This window comes from Sus scrofa, unplaced genomic scaffold (assembly GCF_000003025.6).
Source record: "Sus scrofa isolate TJ Tabasco breed Duroc unplaced genomic scaffold, Sscrofa11.1 Contig59, whole genome shotgun sequence".
NCBI classification, from domain to species: domain Eukaryota; kingdom Metazoa; phylum Chordata; class Mammalia; order Artiodactyla; family Suidae; genus Sus; species Sus scrofa.
Window position 1 is genome coordinate 1,190,729 of NW_018085257.1, and position 23,941 is coordinate 1,214,669.

Consider the following 23,941-nt stretch of genomic DNA (forward strand, 5'->3'; position numbering starts at 1 on the left):
TTCTGCAGATTAAGAATCCGGCATTGCCATGAGCTGTGGTGTAGGTCATAGATATGGCTTTGATCCAACATTGCTGTGGCTGTGGTGTAGGCCCACAGCTGTAGCTTTAATTTGACCTCTAGCCTGGGAACCTCCATGTGTCTACCACTGGTGTGAACTTAAAAAAAGCAAAAATAAATAAATAAAAAATAAATAAATAAAATGTATTTACAGACTTATGAAAACAATCAGTAAGCAAAACATTAAAACAAAAGTCTATGATTTTCTTTTGTGTGGAAAGATTCATATGTGCTGTTTATTAGATTCCAGATATAAGGGATATCATATGGTATTTGGACTTTGTTTTGGACTTGGAGAATAGACTTGTAGATGCCAAGGGGGGAGGGGGAGGGAATGAGATATATGAGGTGCTTAGGGTTAATAGATGCAGACTATTGCCTTTGGAATTAATTATCAGTGAGATCCTGCTGTGTAGCACTGGAAACTATGCCTGATCACTTATGATGGAGCATGGTAATGTGAGAAAAAATAATGTATGCATGTATGTGTAATTGGGTCACTGTGCTTTATGGTAGAAAATTGACAGACCACTGCAAACCAGCTATAATTGAAAAAATAAAAATCATAAGAATTTCTTAAAAAGGAAAAAAGCAAAGAAGTACCATTTTTGGCTTATGATATTTGCAATAATTGAGCCAAAAATTGAAACACAAAGAATGCAGAGAAGGGTCACTCCCATAAGACCATCAGTTGGGATGTAAATCATTAACAGTGGTGTTTTTCCTTCATTGACAGTTGTGTAAAGTATTTTAGAAACATGTATCATGAGCCTGAAAAATTTTCTACACAGCAACTCCATATATTCAAGTTTATTGCAAGTACAGTGGCAGCTGCTTCTGCTATAATATTAATTATGAGAATGTTTATAAAAACTTATAACAGTGTGCATAACAATAGTGTGGAGAATATTCATGCTTTAAGATTATGTGAAAAATTATCATCTTAAGAATATAAAATGAATGCACAGAGGAAAGGACCATAAGAATTTGTGGAAAATATTCGCAGTGATTTCTATAAGGATTTGAAAAAAGTTCTTTATATTTTAGACATTCACGATAATGACATGAATGATTTTTAAGTTGGAGAAAAAAATGAACCAGAGTTTAAAAAAGTAAAGAATAAAGACTGATCACAGCTAACAGAAAACAAAGTCACTTGCCAGTGACAAAAGATCTAAGCCCATATGTATGATCTCTTCATTTCCTTTTTTAGAATATTCTGGCCCTCCCGGGCCACACACAGATTCTGTCTACTTGGTGTGATATTCTCTATGTTGATGCCAGTCCCCATGAATGAGTTTCTTCTGAGGTTGGGTCAGAATTTTTTCCAAAACCCAGTGAATTGGCTGAGGTCCTGACATGCATAGTCTTGCTAGAATTTGTGTCTCTAGGGGAAGAATTTATAGTCCTACACTGTGCTTCTATTGGGCTTCCTTATAGAAGCCATCTGTTGGCACTTTTCATGTTCCTAACCCTGCGTTGAATCTTCCTGGATCCATATACCCACACATCATGTCACACAGTAGGGACTACTGGTCACTCCCTCTCTCCAGACAGCATTTCTGGCCTTGGTCAGTTGGCCCTATTTCAGTCCTGAAAAAGTCCAAGTCTTCATTTGCTGGCATTTTGCTTGGAAAGCAAAGCATCCTGCCTTGAATGAGATTTTCACATTTATAGTGGACACATGGAGGGGAAAATTCATGTTGGAACCTGGGCCTGTACTTTAGAGGAGAAATTTTTATGGGGTGAAACATCTTCCACAACCAAAAAATCTCCACAGGTCCTCCTTCATGTCCTTGCTCCTTAGGCTGTAGATAAAGTGGTTCAGCAGGAGAGTGACCACTGTATAAACCACAGAGTCCACCATTCCAGTATCTGCAGAGTAGGAGGATAAGGGCTGGAAATACACCAGAAAGAAGGTCCTGTAGAAGAGAATGATGACCGTCAGGTGAACACCATGGGCAGAGAAGACTTTGTGCTTTCCCCCAGGAGAGGGGACCCTGAGGATGGTGTGGATGATATGGGCATAAGAGACCAAGGCCAGGTGAGAGGGACCACACCTGAGAGTGCTGCCTCTGCAAACATCCTGACCTGAAGATGTGGGTGTCTGAGCAGGCTAGTCTGAGGAATGGTAGAAGATCACAGAAGTGTGGGATGGAATGGGAGGCACAGAAAGAGAACTGAGACATGAAAAGAATGAGTGATTAGGCCAGAAGGTAGTCATAGAGCCAGGATGTGGTGAACAGCAGTAGGGGTTCATGTTCATTGTGTAGTGGAAAGGGAGACAAATGGACATGTAGTGGCCATATGCAATCACAGCCAGCAGAAAGTAATCCAGAAGGGTTAATGCCATGAAGAAGTACATCTGCACGAAGCACCCAGTGTAGCAGATGGTGTGGTGCTGTGTCTGGATGTTGACCAGCACCTTGGGGACAATGGTGCAGGAGATGTAGGTGTCAATATAGGACAGTTTGGCCAGAAAGAAATACATGGGAGTGTGGAGGTGAGGGTCAGAGCCAATGGCCAGGATGATGAGCAGTTTCCCCACTATGGTCAGAGATGCTGGTTCAGTTTCTAATTTCCTTCTAAATTAGAGAAATTAGAGCCAAATCTTCCTTAATTAAAGATAGACGGTCAATATTACAGAGTCCAAGGACTTTAATCTATTTTCCTCTATTCCTGTAAAGGGTCACTCAGATTCACTAGTATGTGTAACTGCTGATTTGCAAAATGTTCAAAAGGGAGGACAGTTGACTCTGATAAAGAGGCATCAGGCTAGACTGTAGTCTGAGGTCTGGACTTCTGTAATGTTGCAAGTTTCTCCATGAATGTTCTGAATGAGACTGGACTGGGGTTAATCTGGAAAAATGTTTCCAAGTTCAGTTTCCTTTTTAAAACCCATAGAACACTCATTTAAATTTACTGTCTTATTGCTGTGCTCACTTGTGATTCATGTATATCCTAAGATTATTGGGCAAGATCAGGTGCCATGTTAATGTGTGAGTGTGTGGTGTGCACACATTTTAAGGGATATGGAATAAAGAATAGTTTCTTCAGAGAGGATCCAGCTGGGCCTAAGGGGTCTCTAGTTGTGCTGGGAATACTCTGGCCCCCTTTGCTTTGAAGATCCTTCCCATGAGTTAGTGTGCCCAGGAGAAAACTGCAAACTGAAAATCATATTATTATGAAGGGCACACCATTTTCTTTTTAAACATCAACTTCTTCCTCCTCAGTATACATATTTTTTGAATTCCTGGGCTTTGGCCTCTGGAAATTGGGGGGGGGGATCAATTGTGTTCCTTATGCTCAGTCTGTCTTTGGTTAAATGCTTCCCACTGGATCTCTGTTTCTGGTTTTGTACTATGTGTATCTACCTCATAGACTCACTGCCATCATTCCTGAGATAACATATGTAGAGGGAAGGCTGCTAGCAAGGGCAGTGATGTTACTGTCATTGTTAGTCACAGGTGATGAAATGTGAACGTGGGACACAGGATGTGGTGACAAGGCTCTGGGTGATGTGCTTTGCTCCTCTGGTCCTCATGTGCCTTTTCAATTGGGGGAATTTTTAGTCTCTTTGAGCTTTGCTATTCTCCTCCATAAGATGAATATAATACCCCTAGCAGATAGGATTGTTGAAGAGACCAAAGACTGGAACTTGTGTCAGTTTCTTCACAACTCATGATGTTCAGTTAAGATGTGGAATTTAAATGACCTGTGTGATGGTGTGGGGGGATAATATGATCAGTCAGTGGTAGCCGTCATGAGGAAAAATATATGATACCTCTGGAATCTGCAAGTTTTCCCACTCTTTACAATTGATGAAATCTCAAGAAAGCCACAAGCTTTTTCACCTTCAATTTCTTCAATGGCTAAAATAGACTAATGCTGGTGTTCATAATACAGAGTGGTTATGAGGAATAAATTTGATAATGATGACGTAGTATGTAAATCAAGACTTCCAAATACTAAGCAATCTTTAAAAATGATCTGTTATTAATATTGAATATTGAAAATATTAATTTCAATAATATTAAAATCATAAATAATTAAAATATATAATTACTATTATCATTAAGCCTCTTTTAAAAATTAAGCTGTTGTGTCATTTTTGTAGTCCTTGTTATTGCATCAGCAGCAGCAGCATAACCAGTATCATCAGTCCAGCAGCACCACACTGGAAAGGTTTGGAACCTGCTTATAACTATCCATCACAAAGAATTTATTTTGGAATCTGGAAACCAAGTCAAATTTACTGGGAAGAATAACTTAATAATCCTCCAACTTATTAAGTATATCATAGGAATAAATAACTCTATCTAAGAGAATTATTTACTGGATCAAATTTTAAGAAAAAGAAAGGATATGGGAGTTCCCATCATGGTGCAGAGGTTAACGAATCCAACTAGGAACCGTGAGGTTGCCGAGGTCCAGCCCCAGCAGCCAGGGAGTGCCGAAGGAGAGGATGGGCTACAAATGGCGAGGCAAGAATTGGAGCCAACTCCTCAGCTGCATGCTGCAGATGACCCAATTTATTAAATGAAAAGCATCAGCTTTTATACCATTTCACAATCAGGTTTCGTGTAAGATTTGACATTAACATTTGATTTAAAGCCCTTTCTGTTCCCTCCACCTGAGATAAAAAAAAAAAAAAATGTTAGTTAAAACATGTTCCTTTCAACTTTAGATTTTCCTTCAAGATTACAAACTTAAAGTTTCACACTGTATTTTTCTTCAAAGGTCAACAACAGTAGCTATTCTATTTTATATTAAGAACAAAGCTTTAAATAAGTAATAAACTATGATACCTAACATTCTTTAACTAAAGGCGTATGTAGTTAACAAAAATGCATGAAAGCCTTGGGGCTCGTGACATTCTTGAGACTACGATTTATTTGGCACCAGCAAGCTAAGCATTTAACCTATTGTGCTGATTTACGTAAGTTCCAAACCACCAATTTCAATAGAAAGGAGTATTATACCCAAAAATTAACAAATGCCCCCACAAGGGATGAAAGTTAACAGGTGACACTGTTATTTGATAAAAAAATATATCTATTATAGAAAAATAGCAATTTATAGGCCAAACAACATTTTTCCCAGCCCCAAACTTCTTTTTAAGTAAAGGGACTGAAATCATAAGTTTCCCCTGTATACTCTTACAAAATAGGTGCCATAAATTGTTACTCCAAAACAAAGGCTTTTTCCATTACATTGTTTAAATAACTTCACTCTGTTTTGGTTCAAGTGTTTTACGTACCCAGGGCAAATTTTTAGCAGTAAGAAAGCTGTGAATCAAAGATAGAAAAAGAAGGATAAACACAGAAAAATAGATTAACATATTTTTAAGGGATATCATTTTTATTTTCCTGGAGCCGATATCTTTCAAGGGATTGCTCTGCAATCCTTCTTCTTTCTTCAGTTTGTCTGTAGCTCTGCTAACCAGACAAGCCTCATGCAGGTGCCGACTGTGGCTTTGCTTTCTTTACTGGAGCAGCCTTATGGCTCCCAACATGAGGATGCAGGTTCTATTCCTGGTCTTTCTCAGCGGGTTAAGGATCCGGCTTTGCCACGAGCTGTGGTATAGGTGAAAGACGTGGCTTGGATCCCATGTTGCTGTGGCTGTGGTGTAAACTGTGGCTGATGCAGGGAGCTGAGTAGATGCAGGGACTCAAGGAAGGAACCTTACTTGATGGCAACAAAAAACTGAAGGCAGGTTCCTAAGGAAGGAAGGGAGCTCACCTGAACTGTACAAGCTGAAAGTGGGCTTCTGGTCAGGATAAAAGCCTGCCTGTAAGGTGCAAAACTGAGGGAAGGCTGAAGCCTGCCTGTGTGGTGCAATCCAAGGGAAAGCCTTAGATTACACAGCTCTCATGCTGACATTGATGGGGAAGAATTGGGGCTTTCCAGGGAAAACAATTTCCATGTTTGCACTGGATAACATGGATTGTTTCCTGGGTGACCTGGTCTTTCCTGTTGTTTTAGTTGTTATTCAGTTTTTCCTCAATGTTTCCTGTTATTTGATTATTATTCTTATTTTCCTGTGGTGATTTGTGATTTAACAAAATTACAACAATAATATAAAAATTTATTCCTATGTACTTTCCCCTATTCAAATCCAATTTAATTAAAAACATAGTGTTTATGTACTAACTGGTTATACTGTAAGCTTTAGAAGTTGGAATGTGCTACAGACATAGATAAAGTTAGACATATATTATTCATGGTCAAAGAACCCTAGCTATGGGAGTTGTCCTTGATTTTAGAAACTTTTAAGTGATAGCTAACTGAAGTTGATTTTCTCATAATGTCCTCCTGCCATGACACTTTGAAGATAAGCACTGATCTAAAAACAAGACTTGTGAATGCCAAATCCTTATTTCTGTAGCCTTTTAGGAAGCATAATCTGGGAGTTAACCTTTAGAACTTGACCTTCAGGTGTACTTTTAACATTGTGGTGTAATTGAAAACTGTCTATATAAACAATCATCTATACCAATAAAATTTGAGCAGTCCAGTGCTCTTAAAAAGAGACAAAGAGGCTGTCTCCATGTGCATTCATTGACACCATCCATCCCTGACAGGGTGCACATCCCTGGCCATGGGAGCTGGACTCCAGCAGGCTACAGCTCCAATTTGATGCCTAGCCTGGGAAACTCCATATGCCACAGAAGTGGCCCAAGAAATGGCAAAAAGCCAAAAAAAAAAAAAAAAGAAAAGAAAAAGAAAGGATGTGAATGAGTTTGATAAGCTTTAAGTGGAAGTAGAGGAGTCAATTAGTGGTGTTGATGTGGTTGGTGGCTTAGATAAGTTCTGGGAGGAATGCTTTTTCCAGTGAAATGAGAGTGAATTATTCTCTGTGAGTGCACAGGTGCTATGTCCTGCTCACTGATAGGGTTTGTGGAAGGGTGGTCTGAGACCTATTCTCCACAAAGCCTTCAATCTGCACCATCAGGGATGTGACAAATCCAGACCAGCTGCCCTGCATGGTGATCGGAAGATCCAGAAAACATATGGCAGAGAGGGATATAGAAAAGAAGGCAAAAATGAGGAAGAGCTCTATGGGCTGTTTGTATGTCTGTATTTGCTTATGTACGCATATGTGCATGCACACACATGACCTTAGGTATACTCTGCTCCCTGTCCCCTTGCCTGTGCCTCTATCCTCACCTGGAGATGCTGCCCAGCATCAGTCTGTGACACTTACATGAAGGAACTTGGGTTCGATGTACAATTGTCTCCCCAGGAAGACATGGCTGGAGTCACAGAGCCCTTCTTGTGTGTGGCAACCACAGAGACTGAAGACTCAGATCACTGGTGATGCCCCATGCTCAGGTGCTGGGAGGAGCTGCTGCCCATTCCCAGACCTGCTAGTTAGAGACCAGATGAGACAATTGTCCAACATGCCATCTATCCCCTCTTGATGTTTTATCCATTTGTCCCAGCAAAATCTATTATAATTCCATTCAGATGGATCAGGCTGGTCTCTATGGCTGCACCCTGGTTTCTCCCCTGGTTGAGGAGCAGCTGTGGTAGATCGTCCCAGCCTTAACCCTGAACGGGTCCACAATCTGTTCATGGCATCCAGGCTTCTTAATTATTCCCATCCTGATGGGTGATTACATTATGCCCCAGGAAATAAGTAAAAAATAAAGACTAGATCAGAGGTCACAATCATTGTTTTAAATGTCATGTAGAAGAGGAAGCATTCTTATTTAATGATCTCAGAGAACTGAGATATGAAAAATATTTAGATTCTGCTTTGGGACTAAGGTGACAAATTATATATTTATAAGAATAAATTAATTTCTAGACAAGTTCATTTGTTTTTGTTTAAATGTATGCTACATAGGAAAAAGTGTATGAAACATTTATGTTTTCTTATGAATGTTTATAAAATTAATGCCTATTCTCCAATCATTCAGCTTAAATAATATATGGGCCAATTTTTCATTAATAATTAATTTCACTAAGATCCATTTTTAATTTTTTTAATTTTCATTATTTTCTTTTCTTGGATATTATTAAAAATATTTTAAAATTATAGTTATTTTCAATGTTCTGTCAATATCTGCTGTACAGCCAAGTGATCCAATTATATGTAAATGTACACTATTTTTCTCATGGTATCATCTGTTATGTTTCATCACAAGTGATTTTATATAGCTCCCTGTGCTATACAGCAGAACCTCATGGCTTATCCATTTCAAATGAAATAGTTTGCATCTGCTAACCCCAAAATCCCAGTCCATCTTCCTCTCTCCCCCTCCCCCTTGGCAACCACAAGTCTGTTCTCCATGTCCATGAGTTTTTGCTTTTCTGTAGATAGGTTAATTTGTGCCATATATTAGACTCCACATAAAAGTGATATCATAGCATGTTTGTCTTTTGCTTTTCTGACTTAGTATGCTCTAGTTTTTCACCTAGTATGGTCTAGTTCCATACATGTTGCTGTGAATGGCATTATTTTGTTCTTTTTATTGATGAATAGTATCCCATTGTGTATATGTAACACAACTTCTTAATCCATTCATCTGTTGATGGACATTTTTGTTGTTTCCATGACTTGGCTTTTGTGAATAGTACTGCAATGAACATAGGAGTGCATGTATCTTTTTGAATGAAAGGTTTATTGGTTATATGCCCAGGAGTGGGATTGCTGGGTCATATTGTATTTCTATAACTATTTTTCTGAGGCACCTCCATGCTGTTTTCCATAATGGTTGTACCAATTTACATTCCCAACAAGTGTAAAAGGGTTCCTTTTCTCTACACCCTCTCCAGCTTTTGTTACTTGTAGATTTATTAATGACAGCCATTCTGACATTGTGAGGTGGTACCTCATTGTAGATTTTATTTGACTTTCTCTAATAATTCATGATGTTGAACAATTTTTCCTGTGCCTGTTGGCTATAGTAATGTCTTCTCTGGAGAAATGTGTACTCGGGGCCTCTGTCCATTTTTCTTTTTTTTTTCTTTCTTTTTTTTTTGGCAGTTGAGTGGTGTGGGTTGTTTATATATTTTGGAGATTAAGCCCTTGTTGGTTGCATCATTTGAAATTATTTTCTCCCATTAAATAGTTTTTTGTTGTTTTTAATGGTTTCCTTTGCTATGTAAAACTTCTAAGTTTGAGTAGGTCCCATTTTTTTTATTTATGTTTTTATTTCTATTGCTTTGGGAGACTGACCTAATATAATATTTTTATGGTTGATGTCAGAGAATGTTCTGCCTATGTTCTCTTATAGGAGTTTTATGGTGTCTTGTCTTATGTTTAAGTCTTTCAGCCATTTAAATTTATTTTTGTGCAAGGTGTGTGGATGTGTTCCAGTTTCATTGATTTACACGCAGCTGTCTGGAAGAGATAGTCTTTTTCCCATTTTATGTTCTTGCCTCCTTTGTCAAAAATTACTTGACCATAGGTGTCTAGGTTTATTTCTGGGTTCTCTATTCTTTTCAATTGGTCTGTATATCTGTTTTGGTACCAGTGCCATACTGTCTTGATTTCTGTAGCTTTGCTCCTCAGGATTGCTTTAGCAATTCTGGGTCTTTTATTGTTCCATGTGAATTTTTTTATTTAACAAATTTTAATGCAATATTTAAATATTCCTTTCCATTTACAGTTATTACAAAATATTGGCTATATTCCCTGTGCTGTATAATACACCCTTTAACCTATCTTACACCCCCCAATTTGGATCTCTCATTTCCCCACCTTACCCCTTCACCCCCTCCTTATCAGTAACCACTGGTTTGTTCTCTGTATTTGTCTGAATTTTTTTCTTTATTCAGTTGTTTATTGTATTTTTTAGATTACACATATAAGTGATATCATACCATGTTCATATTTCTCTGTTTGAAATATTTATCTTAGCATAATGCCTCCTAAATTATTAGAAAACAATCACCTGTGTATAACTTCCCAGATTTACAAGGAAAACATTATTACCAGCAGGGCTGAATCTCCTTTTGTGTATCCTGTTAGTCATTCCTCTGCTCTTCGTCTCAAAATAAACTAATCCTTACTGTCTTACACATATGTTATTTTAGTTTTGCCTGTTTTGGAAGGTTATATTACTGCCCTCAGACCTTATGTATACTTTTTCTGGATCTTTTGTTTAGTCTTACTATTGCAAAGTCAGCTAGGTAGCTATATGGTGTGGTAATTTGTTCATTTTTATTGCTGAGAGTTGCCCCATTGTAGGATGGTCTCCCTCATTACTCATGCAACCTATTCTTGACAGATATTTTTGAGGTTATTAGGAATAATCTGCCATGATCATTCCTATTTTCCTTCAATTTCCTACATATCTAGGAGTGATATTTCTTGGTTTTAAAATGTCCCCATATTCAATTTTAGTCCACACTGTGAAATTGACTCCCAAAGATATTTTACTAAGTTGCACTTCCACCAGCAACGTGTGAGGGTGTGGTTGTAGCTCATTCTTACCACACCTGGTGGTGCCATCCTTTTTTATTGTACTCATGTGGTGTGTGTATGCTGGGCAGCATCTCCTGGTTGTTTGATTTTGTATTTCAGTGATTAATCATGAGATGGAGTAGCTTTTAAATACTTATTATCATTTTTATTTCCTAATTTTGAAACCGCTTGTCTAAATTTTTATTTTTCCAGAGTTCCTGTTGTTGTGCAGCAGAAATGAGTCTGACTAGTGTCCATGAAGATGTGGGTTCTATTCCTGGCTTTGCTCAGTGGGTTAAGGATCTGGCATTGCCTTGAGCTGTGGTGTAGGTCTCAGGCATGGCTCAGATCCCATGTTGCTGTGGCTGTGGTGTAGGACAGCAATTATATCTCCAATTAGACACCTAACCTGGGAAATTCCATATGCTATGAGTGTGGTCCTAAAAAGACAAAAGAAAAAAAAGTCCATTTTTTCCCTGAGTTAAGGAAGGTAACTTTCAACATTTTCTTCTAAAAACTTTATAATTTTACTTTTCAAAATTAGTGCGTTAGTCTACCTGGAATTGACTATTGTGTATGTTGTGAAGTTATGGTGGGGATGTCTTTTTTTAACTTATTTTTTTTGCAACAAAACACAATAATTTGAATGGTTCATTCATAGACTCCTTCAAATTGCAATAATATGAAAATGTCAGATGTGAATAAAATGCAGTTTTGTTTCTTTTCTTAGAGAATTTATTTCTCTTCTCTATTTTTCTTATCCTACTGTGGCCTCAAGTACAATGTGGGATAGTTGTGGTAAGAGCTGGTGTTTTATCTTGCTCCACAGGGAATTGGAAGGTATTAAATATATAATCATACATATTATCTATGCTGTATGTTTGAAGAAATAACTTCTTTTTTCAGGAAGAATATTTTCTTCCATGTTCACTTGCTAACAGCCCTTTCTAATGAGCATATGTTGAGTTACAGCAAATGTTTTTTTTCTTGCATCTGTTGAGACATTATTCTTGCATCATATAATATTTTCATTTGCTTTATCACTGTAGTGACTTACTTTGATTGCTTTTTTAATGTGAAATCAACTTTGCATTCCTGGGAAACTGCAACTTGGTAAAGATAACATCACATTTCTTCTGAGTTTATTTTAATTGTCTTACTAATATTTTATTTTGAATCAGTATATTTAATTCATAAATGAGATCAGCCTGTTCCTGTACTCTTTTGCAGTGTTTTTGTAGCTTTATATATCAAGGATGTGTTTATCTCTAAATGGAGATTGGTGAATTCTCTCTAATTTCTATTCCCTGAAAGAGTTTTGCAAGCTAGAAATTATTTCTTTCTTGACTGTTGATAAAACTAAATTCACTATTGCAGACATCTAGGCCTGCAATTTTCTTCAAGGTTAGGTTTTGGCTACTGATTCAATTTCCTCAATAGTTATAAGTCTAAAATCTTACTAAATTTTTTGATGGGTCATATGTTTTTTAGAAATTTGTCTTATTTGAACAAAATTTAAAATTTATTCTTATGACATTATTCATAATATCCTCTATTTTAATATCATAGGTAATACAGTACTGTGTTAGAGAGAACCACCTTATTGATATGATTTCTTTCTAATTTAATGTGATTATATTAAAATGAATATAATAAGAAAATAAAATAATTTTAATAAAATTAATAAGTCAAATAATTATGGTAACGTAAGTAAGATAATTAAGTAGTTTATTATTTGTATGAATTCTGTAAGAGGCAGTTTTCTTTTTCCACAAATACCATGTAATTTACATTTTAAAAATTCTGCCATTAATATTTTATTTATTCTTGTTTTAACACATTTCTATCTATCCATATATATATATCAGTGCATCTTATTATTTGTTGTATTTCAAAATAAATTATATATATCAATAAACTTCACCCTAAATATACATACATATAAAAACCAGAGTTCAGTATTTATTAAAGTAAAATTTATGTGCAATTAAATGTAAAAATTTTAAATGTGTATTCATTGAGTTTTGACAAATATATAAGCATTTGTAATTCAACATTACCATTACTCCAGGAATTTCTCTCACACCTCTTCCCAGTCTTTTCATGCCCTCACATTATAGGGGCAGTCACTATTTAGCTTTAAGTCTTTTTTTTTAATTACTCAAATGAATTTATCACATCTCTTGTTGTATAATGATCATAACAATCCAATTTCACAGTATTTCCATCCTATAAACCAAGCACATCCCCCCACCCCCAAACTGTCTCCTCTGGAGACCATAAGTTTTTCAATGTCTGTGAGTCAGCATCTGTTCTGCAAAGAAGTTCAGTCTGTCCATTGTTCAGATTCCACATGTCAGTGAAAGCATTTGATGTTGGTGTCTCATTGTATGGCTGACTTCACTTAGCATGATAGTTTCTAGGTCCATCCATGTTGGTAAAAGTGCTGATATTTCATTCCTTTTAATGGCTGAGTAATATTCTGTTGTGTATATGTAGCACATCTTCTTGATCCACTCCTCTGTCAATGGACATTTAGATTGTTTCCATGTCTTGGATATTGCAAATAGTGCTGCAATGAACATCGGAGTACATGTTTCTTTGCGAGTCATGGTTTTCTCTAGATAGATGCACAGGAGTGGGTTTGCTGCATCAAATGATAGTTCTATTTTTAGTTTTCTGAGGCATATCCATATTGTTTTCCCCAGTGGTTGCACCAATTTACAATCCCACCCACAGTATAATAGTGTTCCTTTTTCTCCACACCTGCTCAGCACTTATTGTTTGTAGACTTTTTGATGCTGGCTATTCTGGCTGGTGTAAGGTGGTCCCTCATAGTGGTTTTGATTTGCATTTCACCAATAATGAGTGATGTTAAACATCTTTACATGTGTTTTTTGGCTATCCATATGTCTTCTTGGGAGAACTGTCTTTTTAAATCTTCTGCCCACTTTTTGATGGGGATTTTTTTTTGTATGGAGTTGCAGAAGGTGTTTATAAATTTTGGAGATCAATCCCTTATCAGTTGATTCATCAGCAAATATTTTCTCCCATTCTGTGGGTTGTCTTTTTGTGTTGTTTAGGGTTTCCTTTGCTGTGCAGAAACTTTGAAGTTTGATTAGATCCCATTTGTTTATGTTTGTTTTTATTGTCAATACTCTGATAGGTGGATCTGAGAAGATGTTGCTGTCATTTATGTCAGCGAGAGTTTGGCCTAAGTTTTCCTCTAAGAGTTTTATAGTATCAGGTCTTATATCTAGGTCTTTAATCCATTTGGAGTTGATTTTTGTGTATGGTGTTGGGGAGTGTTCTAATTTCATTCTTTTCCATGTGTCTGTCCAGTTTTCCCAGCACCACTTATTGAAAAATCTGTCCTTTCTCCATTGTATATTCTTGCCTCCTTTGTCTTAGATGAGTTGGCTGTAGGTGCGTGGGTTGAATTCTGGGCTTTCTATCCTGTTCCACTGATCTATATTTCTGTCTTTGTGCCAGTACCATACGGTTTTGATGATTGTTGCTTTGTAGTATAGTCTGAAGTCTGGGAGCCTGATTCCTCCAGCTTCATTTTTCTTTTTCAGGATGTCTTTTGCTATTCTGGGTCTTTTGTGCTTCCAAACAAACAAAATATTTTGTTCAAGTTCTGTGAAAAATGTCCTTGGTAATTTGATAGGGATTGCATTGAATTTGTAGATTGCCTTAGGTAGTATAGTCATTTTGATAATATTAACTCTTCCAATCCACGAGCATGGTTTGTCATTCCATCTGTTTGTGTCATCTTTGATTTCTTTCATCAGTGTCTTATAGTTTTGAGAGTACAGGTTTTTTTTGTCTCTTTAGGTAGGTTTAATCCTAGGTATGTTTTTCCTTTTGGATGCAATTGTAAACAGGATTGCTTCCCTAATTTTTCTTTCTGCTTTTTCATTGTTAGTGTATAAAATGCCATTGATATCTGTGTGTTACTTTTGTATCCTGTGACTTTGCCAAATTCACAGATGAGCTCTAACAGATTCCTGGTAGAATTTTTAGGATTCTCTAGGTATAGTATCATGTCATCTGCAAATAGTGATAATTTTACTTCTTCCTTGCCAATTTGTGTTCCTTTTATTTCTTTTACTTCTCTGATTGCTGTGGCTAGGACTTCCAAAGCTATGTTGAAGAGTAGTGGTGAGAGAAGACATCCTTGTCTTTTTCCTGATCTCAGTGGGAATTCTTTCAGATTTTCACCATTGACAGTGATGTTTGCTGTGTGTTTGTCATATATGGCCTTTCTTATGTGAGATAGGTTCCCCCTGTGTCCACTTTCTGAAAGGTTTTTATCAGAAATGGGTGTTGGATTTGTCAAAGACCTTTACTGCATCTAATGAGAAGATCATATGTTTTTTATTCTTCAGTTTGTTATTGTGGTGTATCACAAAGATTTATTGGTGAATATTGAAGAATCGTTGCATCCATGGGATAAATCCTACTTGATCATTATGTACAATATCTTTAATATATTGTTTGCGTTGGTTTGCTATTCTTTTGTTGAGGATTTTTGCATCTATGTTCATCATGAAATTGGCTTGTGATTTTATTTTTTGTGGTATCTTTGTCTGGTTCTGCAATCAGGGTGGTGGTTGCCTCACAGAATGATTTTGGGAGTGTTCCTTCCCCTGCACTGTTTTGGAATAATTTCAGAGAAATAAGTGTTAGCTCTTCTCTAAATGTTTGATAGAATTCACCTGTGAAGCCATCAGGTCCTGGATTATGTTTGTTGAAAGTTTTTTAATGTTTCAGATTCAGTTCTTGTGATTGGTCCATTCATCTTTTCTATTTCATCTTGCTTTAGTCTGGGAAGATTGTACATTCCTAAGAATTTGTCCATTTCTTCTAGGTTTTCCATTTTATTGGCATATAGTAGTTTCTTATGATCCTTTGTATTTCTGTAATGTCTGTTACTTCTTTTTCATTCCTAATTTTATTGATTTGAGTCCTCACCCTTTTTTAATGATAAGTCTGTCTAAGATTTTATCAATTTTGTTGATCCTTTTAAAGAACCAGGTTTAAGTTTTATTCATCTTTTCTATGATTTTCTTGTTTCTATTTTTTTGATTTGTGTTCTGATCTTTATGATTTCTTTCCTTCTACTAACTTTAGGTCTTTTCTGTTCTTCTCTATCTAGCTGCTTTAGATGTCAAGTTAGCTTTTTTTTTAGCTTTTTCTTATTTCCTGAGGTATTCTTGTATTGCTCTAACCTTTCCTCTTAGAACGGCTTTTTCTGCATCCAATAGATTTCAGAGTGTAGTATCTTTGTTATCATTTGCTTTTAGGTATTTTTAAATTTGTTCTTTGATATTTTTCAGTGGTCCATTGGTTGTTTACTAGCATGTTGTTTAGTCTACAGGTGTTTGTGGTTTTTGTAGTTTTTTTCCTTGTTGTTGACTTCCAGTCATATAGTGTTGTTTTTGGAAAAGATGCTTCATATGTTTTCAATTTTCTTAAAGTTACTGAGGCTTGATTCATAGCCCAGGATATGGTCACTCTTAGTGTACTTGAGAAAAATGTGTATTCTCTTGCTTTTGGATGGAATGTCCTATAAATATCTGTTAAGTCTATCTGATCTAATGCTTCATTCAGGGCCTGTGTTTCCTTATTGTTTTTATGTCTGGATGATCTGTCCATTGCTATAAGTGGGGTGTTAAAGTCCCCCACTATTCTTGTGTTATTGTTGATTTCTACTTTTTGGTTGTTAGCAGTTGCCTTATATATTGTGGTGATCCTATATTAGGTGTATAGATATTTAAAATTGTTATGTCTTATTCTTTGATTGATTCTTTGATCACTATGTAGTGTCTTTCCTTGTCTCTTAAAGTATTCTCCATTGTAAGGTTGTTTTTTCTGATATGAGTATTGTTACTCCAGCGTTCTTTTTATTCCTGTTTGCATGGAATATTTTCTTCCATCCTCTCACTTTCAATTTGTATGTGTCCCTCGAAGTGAAGTGGGTCTCTTTGAGACAGCATATATATGGGTCTTGATTTTGTATCCATTCAGCCAGTCCATGTCTTTTGGTTGGGGTGTTTAGTTCACTAACATTTAAGGTAATTATTGATATGTATGTTCTTATTGTGATTTTATTGACTGTTTTGGATTTTTGTTCTTTTTTATTCCCTTCTTATTTTGTTCACTTCTCTTGTGGTTTGGTGTAGGCTTCCTGATGGAAGGGACTGGTGCCTGCTGCTGTTAGGTGGAGCTGATTCCAATCCCTCTGGTGGGTGGGGTTTTGACTCTGGATGAGATAGAGGTGCCTATGTGCCTAGGGCATCTTTAGGCAGCCTGTTTACTGATGGGTGTTGCTGTGATCCTACCTGGATTATTGTTTTTCCTGGGGTTTCTTAGCATTGATGGTTGGGGCCATATTTTCCCAAAATGTCTGTCTCTAGATGAACACAGGATGATGAATATTCCCAAGAGCTTTGCCTCCAATGCTCTTCTCCCACAACAAGGAACAGTCAGCCTCTGTTTTCCAAGGAGATCCTCCAAGAACTGCAGTTTGGTCTGACCCAGTTTCCTATGGAGCCTCTGCTTTGCCCTGGGACCCAGTGCACATGAAATCCTATGTGTGCCTTTTAAGAATGGGGAATCTTTGTTTTCCCCAGTCCTGTGGAGCTCCTGCACATGAGCCCAACTGGCCTTCAATGCTGGATACTCTAGGGGATCATTATCCCAATGCCAGATCCCCAGGTGTGGGGACCTGACTAGGGGCTGAGAACTCTCATTCCTGATGCAAGTCTATGTGATACAGTTACTTTCCAGTCTGTGGGCTGCCCACCAGCACATATGGGGTTGCATATATCACATAATCACCCCTCTGACCATCTTGAAATGGCCTTCTCTTAATCTTCTGGAGTAGGATATCTTTTTGTATGTTCCCAGTCCATTTGATTGAAGCTTGTTCAGCATTTGATTGTAACTTTGTTGTTTTTAGTAGAAAAAGTGAGCTCCAGTCCTTCTATTCTGTCATCTTAATCCCCTGATTGTTTTTCTTATTTTTGCATTTTAAGAGTTCTTTTTATATTTTGGACCATGGTCCTATATCAGGTATGTCATTTGCAAATATTTTCTCTAAGTCATGGTTTATCATCTCATTCTTTTGACATTGTCCTTTGCAGAGAAATGTTTTTAATGTTAAGAAATTCCAGTTTATCAATTATTTCTTTCACAGATGGTGCCTTGGGTGTTGTATATAAAAAGCCATGGCCATATCCAAGGTCATCTAAGTTTTATCCCATTTTTCTTTTAGGGTAACTAGTTCTTTGTTTTACATTTTACTTAATGATCTATCTCTATGGATCTTTGGGAAGTGTGGAAGCCCACTTCCCCAAATCAAAGACCAAATCTTCTAAACTGACAATAAGACTTGGTCTTTGATTTGGGGAAGTGGGCTTCCACAGAGAAAACACGAGTGTTCCCTGATATTAAAGTCTGATTGCTGCCTGGTGATTTTAGATTCTTTATTTTGGAAGGCTTGAGACAAAGAAAGGTCACTCCAAGTTTGGGAGTAATTGACCCTAATCATTATGAAGGACTGGGGAACTTTCCTGACCAGCAATAACCTTAAACAGGTGATTGTAGTTCTGCCACATGATAGGTAAACAGCAGGATAAGCAAGAATTATGACATTTCAGGAATGAAGATCAGGGAAGCAGTCTTGAAAATAGGTCATGTTGGAGGAATATAAAGGAAATATATATGGATGATAGAGGAAGGCAATGATGAATTTCAATTACAGCCTTGGGGTCATCTTTATCAGCAAAGATTGTAGTTTGTCCCACTAACTCTCCCTTTTAAATTCTGTTTATCAAGTGTCTGATGGCTGATATTCTCCAGGCTCAGCATGCGGGACAAGCAGATAGGGGAAGTACATGGTGTAGATTATAGTTGATGCTGCCCTGAAGCTCCTTGTCCCACTTGGGTTATTGGAAGCTGCATTAGAAAGTTTTCAGCAAGCTGACAGCTCCTAGCTGCACTTTGGCTCTGCCTGGGGGCTTTCCCTGGCACTGAGGGAGTTTGCAGCCATCTTGCCAATGAAGATGTCAGTTATGATACATTAACCAAAGGGAGCATAAAAGTGGATAGCTTAGTCTACTGAAATTTGAATGATATAATTGTTTCATTATTCTGCGGGGACAAATTTAGTTCTTTCTTGGGAGGGAATAGGTTCTTGTTAAGATCCAAAGAATTCATTAAGCAATTAATTCAAGTATTCATGCACTATTGGTGTTACATCAATGTCAATGATTCTAGATGTAATTATACATTTTTTGAGGACACAAAAATAATCATATCGAGATATTTATTGTGCAGTTATTGTGTGCTTTAGCATGAATCATCTCATTTAATCTCAATAATTGTTTCATGATGACAATGCAGTTATTCTCTACACTTTAAATGTAATGAAACAGGACTGAGAAGATAATTAATTTTCTCAGGGCAAACTGTTAATGAGGAGCATAGCCTAGACACAGTTCTTCTGGGTACGAGCCCAAGGACTCAATATACTCCTCTACACTTCCCTGAAAAAGGTTCCCTCCATGCCCTGAAGTCACTCCTAAGTGAGAGAAGGTCCCTACAAGATGTGAAGTTAAAGTGAGATTTGTGTTCTTGTGACAACAACTATTGGTTTATTCCTGGACCATAGTGTAGTATTGGCAGCATCGGTGTTGGAAGATGACTAAGCTATTCCTACTTCCCAGCTGGGACTATAACCAGATAGAGAGGATCTCAGGGTGTCCCTGAGATCTGGGACATCCCCTGAGGTAGCTCTAGCAGCTCAGTCCCTCCAGCCCTTGCACAGGCTCCTCAATAAGTTCCAAAAGGATTTGGAGGCACCTAGTCTACAGTGATTCATTCCTTAACAGGGAATTTAGGGACATTTTATGAATCCTCTCTAAGGCTTGTAAAATGGTGTCCTCCTGCCTGCTGCTCTGGAGATCAAGAACAGGCACAGAACTGCAGGAGGTCATGAACCTCAGAGAGGCATTCTGTGCTGTGTTCTAGTGTTCTCAATAGAAGCTGAAGTTTCAGGAAACTTCTCATATCACAAGGTACCTGAACTCACTAAAATCACAGATCTGAGTGATATGTGAGTTCTAGGTGGGAAAGATGTGTTTCTGTGCCTGGAGGGCAGTTTTTCATTCCACATGGGCTGGTGTTTCTTTCTTCCTATAATGTGTACATATGTGTGTTTTCTTCATGAGTTTCATCTCTATGGGGCATAGTGTGTGTGTGTGTGTGTGTGTGTGTGTGTGTGTGTGTGTGTGTGTGTTTGCTTTATGTTTTATTTGCAGGTAGTTTTTATAGAGTTGGTTCTTGTGAGCAGGGTCCAAATGTCTCACTCACCTATCACCTTCACTTGTATTGAGTGTAGGTCAGTGGACATTGGGACCATTTCATTTTCCAATGACTGTATATACATGTGACCATGTAACAGCCATGGTTACTGTCCTATAGACCACAGATGGTGGAAAATTACAAATCAGTAGTTTAAGTGTGCACATTAGTATATGTTTCATGTACAGATTTTAAGGGCTTCTGTTTCATGCATATGAGTCCAAATATCCCTTTGACTATCTTTCAGCAGGGGCCATATTACTGCAGGTTACTCATTGGTTCAGTTCATATTCCTTTGATTATCTTTCAACAGGGGCCATATTACTGCATTTCCACCCCTGGGGAGCTTCCACATACTAAGGGATATGAGCTCAGTGTCTGCACTGTGTCAGGCTGGGGCTCAATCCTCAGTCTGGTCCTTAAATGTTTTTGTGATCTTAGGAAGTGACTTTGATTATCTGAGGGTCAAGGATCCTCAGAGGTGCAGAAGTAAGTCTTCGTACATCAAAGTGTTATTTTGAGTATTAAATGAGGAAGGCATACAAATTATTCAGCATGAAGCCTGACACATAATTGATGTGCTATAAAAGGAAGGTATTTTTATTATCTTGCTCCAAAATCCATGTTTGTGTCATTGATGTTCCTCATTCACTTTTGTCTGGGACAAAACATGTGGTCTGAGAAAACAGGTCCATCCAAAACATCATCTGAAACCTCAAGGTCATACTCTGACCTTCTTTCCAGGTCTCATGGCCCAGCTGCATCCTTCACAAGATCCTACCTGAATCAAGGTTACTGATTTGTTCAGTTCATCTTGTTCTCTTCTAGTGTCTCTGTGAGGACCAAAACGTTATGTGAGTGAGTCTCCATGCCACTATAAAATGTTCGTCATTGTCCTCCTTGGTGGCCATGAACTGAAACAACCAGTGACCTAAGCAAGATAGTGATCCTGTTATGGAGTCCAAACTTGTATTGCTTACTTCACAACAGGCCACTAAGTTGAGACACAATTTGTTGGGGCAAGGAATAGTGAATTTATTTGGAAAGCTGGCATATGGAGAAGATGGTGTCCCAAAGAACCATCTTCCCTGAGTTAGCATTCAGGCTTCTTTTAAACCAAAGGGGGTAAGCATAAGGTTTGTTGGTCCAAACTGCTTGGTGTTAGAATCTTTTGTTCATGTAGCTGTCACATAGGTCAAGTCACAGTGCTCCTGTAAACCTCCAAAGAGACAAAAGCTAATTTTCTGTTCTGAAATTTTTTATCTCCATATGAGTCAGAAATTGTTACACTTTTAATGGTCAGCAGCTTGTGAATGGCTCTTCTGTACATTTCAGGCTAGAGGAAATATTCTTCACTTGTAGCAAAAACAATAAAATATAAAGTTTAAAGTACAAGAAACAAGTCTGATATGGAGTCAGTTTTATTCTTCTATTTCAGTCTCTGAGGGGGTCTTACTATCCCACCCCTATACGTGAGTGAGAATGTCCATCTTGAGTCCTTCTTCAGGGCTATGTGGTTGGAAATCCTTACCTCCAACCTAACTTCCAAAGAAATACTAACCTGAAAATCACCATCAAAAAGCCACCTCACCTGAGTTAAGTAATTTATCACTTAGCTTCATTTTCCAAATTTATGTAATGAAGACATAAGATTTGCCTTGTGTGGAGTTCCCGTGGTGGTTCAGTGGTTAATGAATCCAACCAGTATCCATGAGTATGCTGGTTTGAATCTTGGCCTCACTCAATGAGTTAAGGATCCAGCTTGCCATAAGCAGTCATGTAAGTCCAGATGCGGCTCAGATCTTACATTGCTGTGGCTGTGGTGCAGGCAGCAGCTACAACTCTGATTTGACCCCTAGCCTGGGAAACCCCAAATGATGCAGGTGTGTCCCTAAAAAGACAAAAGAAAAAAGAAAAAAAATATTTGCCTAGATTACTAAGCAGTCCTAAAATATAATTACTGTTTGATAGGTTAAAACACGTGAAAGTCCTTTGTGTAACACATAAATGTGAGTTGTAAATTTTACTTAAAAGGACTTAGGAATATTTTGGAGAAAGGTAGCTGACATAATATAGCTTTTCTGGATATTTTAAATACTGAGGGTATGATTTCCATTCTGAGTGGTTAAGATCATGGAACTTGGTCAGATAAAACTATGTTGTGATTCTCACTGTTGGACTTAATTGTATGTATCCTTGCCCATTTAAATAATGTATACTTTTGTTTTCTTAAGGTTAAAATGTGTGTAAGAATATTTACTAGGGCTACTGCAAAGATTTCATTTGAAAGTACATGTAAAACACTTGGAACAGTGCCTGGAACTATTGAAATTATCTTGGAAGCCTGGATTGGATAGTTTTGATAATGGGATTTTAAGTGACTTGAAAGAGGTTGAATGCAGTGAACTATACTGAAAGCCCATGAAATAGCATTAGTAATTCTCTTCAAATGTAAGGAGTTTCATAGACTTTTTAAGAGGAAAGGAATGATTGATACCTCTTAGCTGGTGCCCTTTTCCCATTTTCATCTTAGCAAATTACATGTTTGAGCATGACTTTATTTAAAGATTTAAACTTGAACACAGAGACTTCTCAGTCCTTGTTGACTCCTAAGTACTCAATATGGGACAAAGCAGTTGTTCAATAACTATTTACTGAATGAAGAAAAAAAAATGTCCATTGGTTTCTTTGGAAAAAGCTGTTTTTAATGTGAGGTTTTGATAAATAATTGGAGCCAGAATTGGAAAGACTAATTCATTTACCAACAATTAAAAGAATTAAGGGAAAGGTAGGAAAAATTAAGACTTTTCATAGTACAATGGACAAGACTATAAACTTATGGTATGTACCTTGACATTTCCCACTTTCCCCAATTCCCAGCTGAGGCAAGAACAACATGAGGAGGAATAACCAGAGAAGCGTGTCTGAGTTCCTGCTCCTGGGGCTCCCCATCTGGCCAGAGCAGCGGGGCATGTTCTTTGCCCTGTTCCTGTGCATGTATCTGACCACAGTGCTGGGGAACCTGCTCATCATCCTGCTCATCAGGCTGGTCCCTCACCTCCACACCCCCATGTACTTCTTCCTCAGCCACTTGGCCCTCAAAGATGTATCCTTTTCATCTGTCACTGTCCCTAAAATGGTGATGAACATGCAGACTCAGGATCAATCCATCCCTTACTCTTGGTGCATTTCCCCGATGTATTTTGTCACACTTTTTGGTTGTCTTAACAATTTCCTTCTCACAGTGATGGCTTATGACATGTATGTGGCCATTTGTCAGCCTCTCCTTTACACCACTGTCATGAGGCAGAACTGTGTCTTTCCTTAGTAGCTGGGTCCTGGTTCCTCTGTTTTATCCATGCCCTGTTTCATACTCCCCCATTGCTCCAGCTGTCTTTCTGTGCTACAAATACCATCCCACACTTCTTCTGTGACCTCAATATATTCCTGAAGTTAAGCTGTTCAGACACCTCCCTCAGTGAGATGTTCATCTTTACTGTGGGAGGAATGCTTTTCATCCTGCCTTTAAGTAGTATCTTGGGTTCATATATTCGTATAGGGACCACAGTTCTGAGGGTCTCTTCCTCCAAGAAACTCTTTAAATTTTGTCCCAGATGTGACTCCCATCTCTTTGTGGTGTCTTTATACTATGGGACACTTGCTAGTGTTTACTTTTTCTCCTCATCATGGGACTTCAGTGACAAAGATATATTACCTTCCATCATGTATGAAATAGTTACTGCCATGTTGATCATCATTAATTGCTTACAACTCAGAGAATAAACATGAATTCGTGAGTTTGTGATGATATAAATAAATAAATTTAAAAAAATGAATGAATGTGGAGTAAGGGGAAGTTTTTTCCTATAGGAGAATACATCCAGTCAACAAAGAGGAAATGATCAAATTAGAAAACCAACATTTGGCAGCACATTTGCAATAGTTTTTTTTCATATATGAATCATCAATAGATATTAGATAGGTAAAAACTGTTGTGGTTATATAGTCTCCAAATATCTACCAAATGATACGTGGTTAATTACAAAGTTTTAAATAGTAACTTACTGTATAGAAGTTGGCAAACAGCACATTA

General features: G+C 37.5%; 2 pseudogenes; one reads left to right on the forward strand and one right to left on the reverse strand.

The window, feature by feature from the left end:
* The window catches only part of LOC100158090, a 28,222-nt pseudogene extending 4,281 nt beyond the window's left edge, over positions 1-23,941 (forward strand).
* On the reverse strand, positions 1,798-7,047 carry LOC100526030 (annotated as a pseudogene).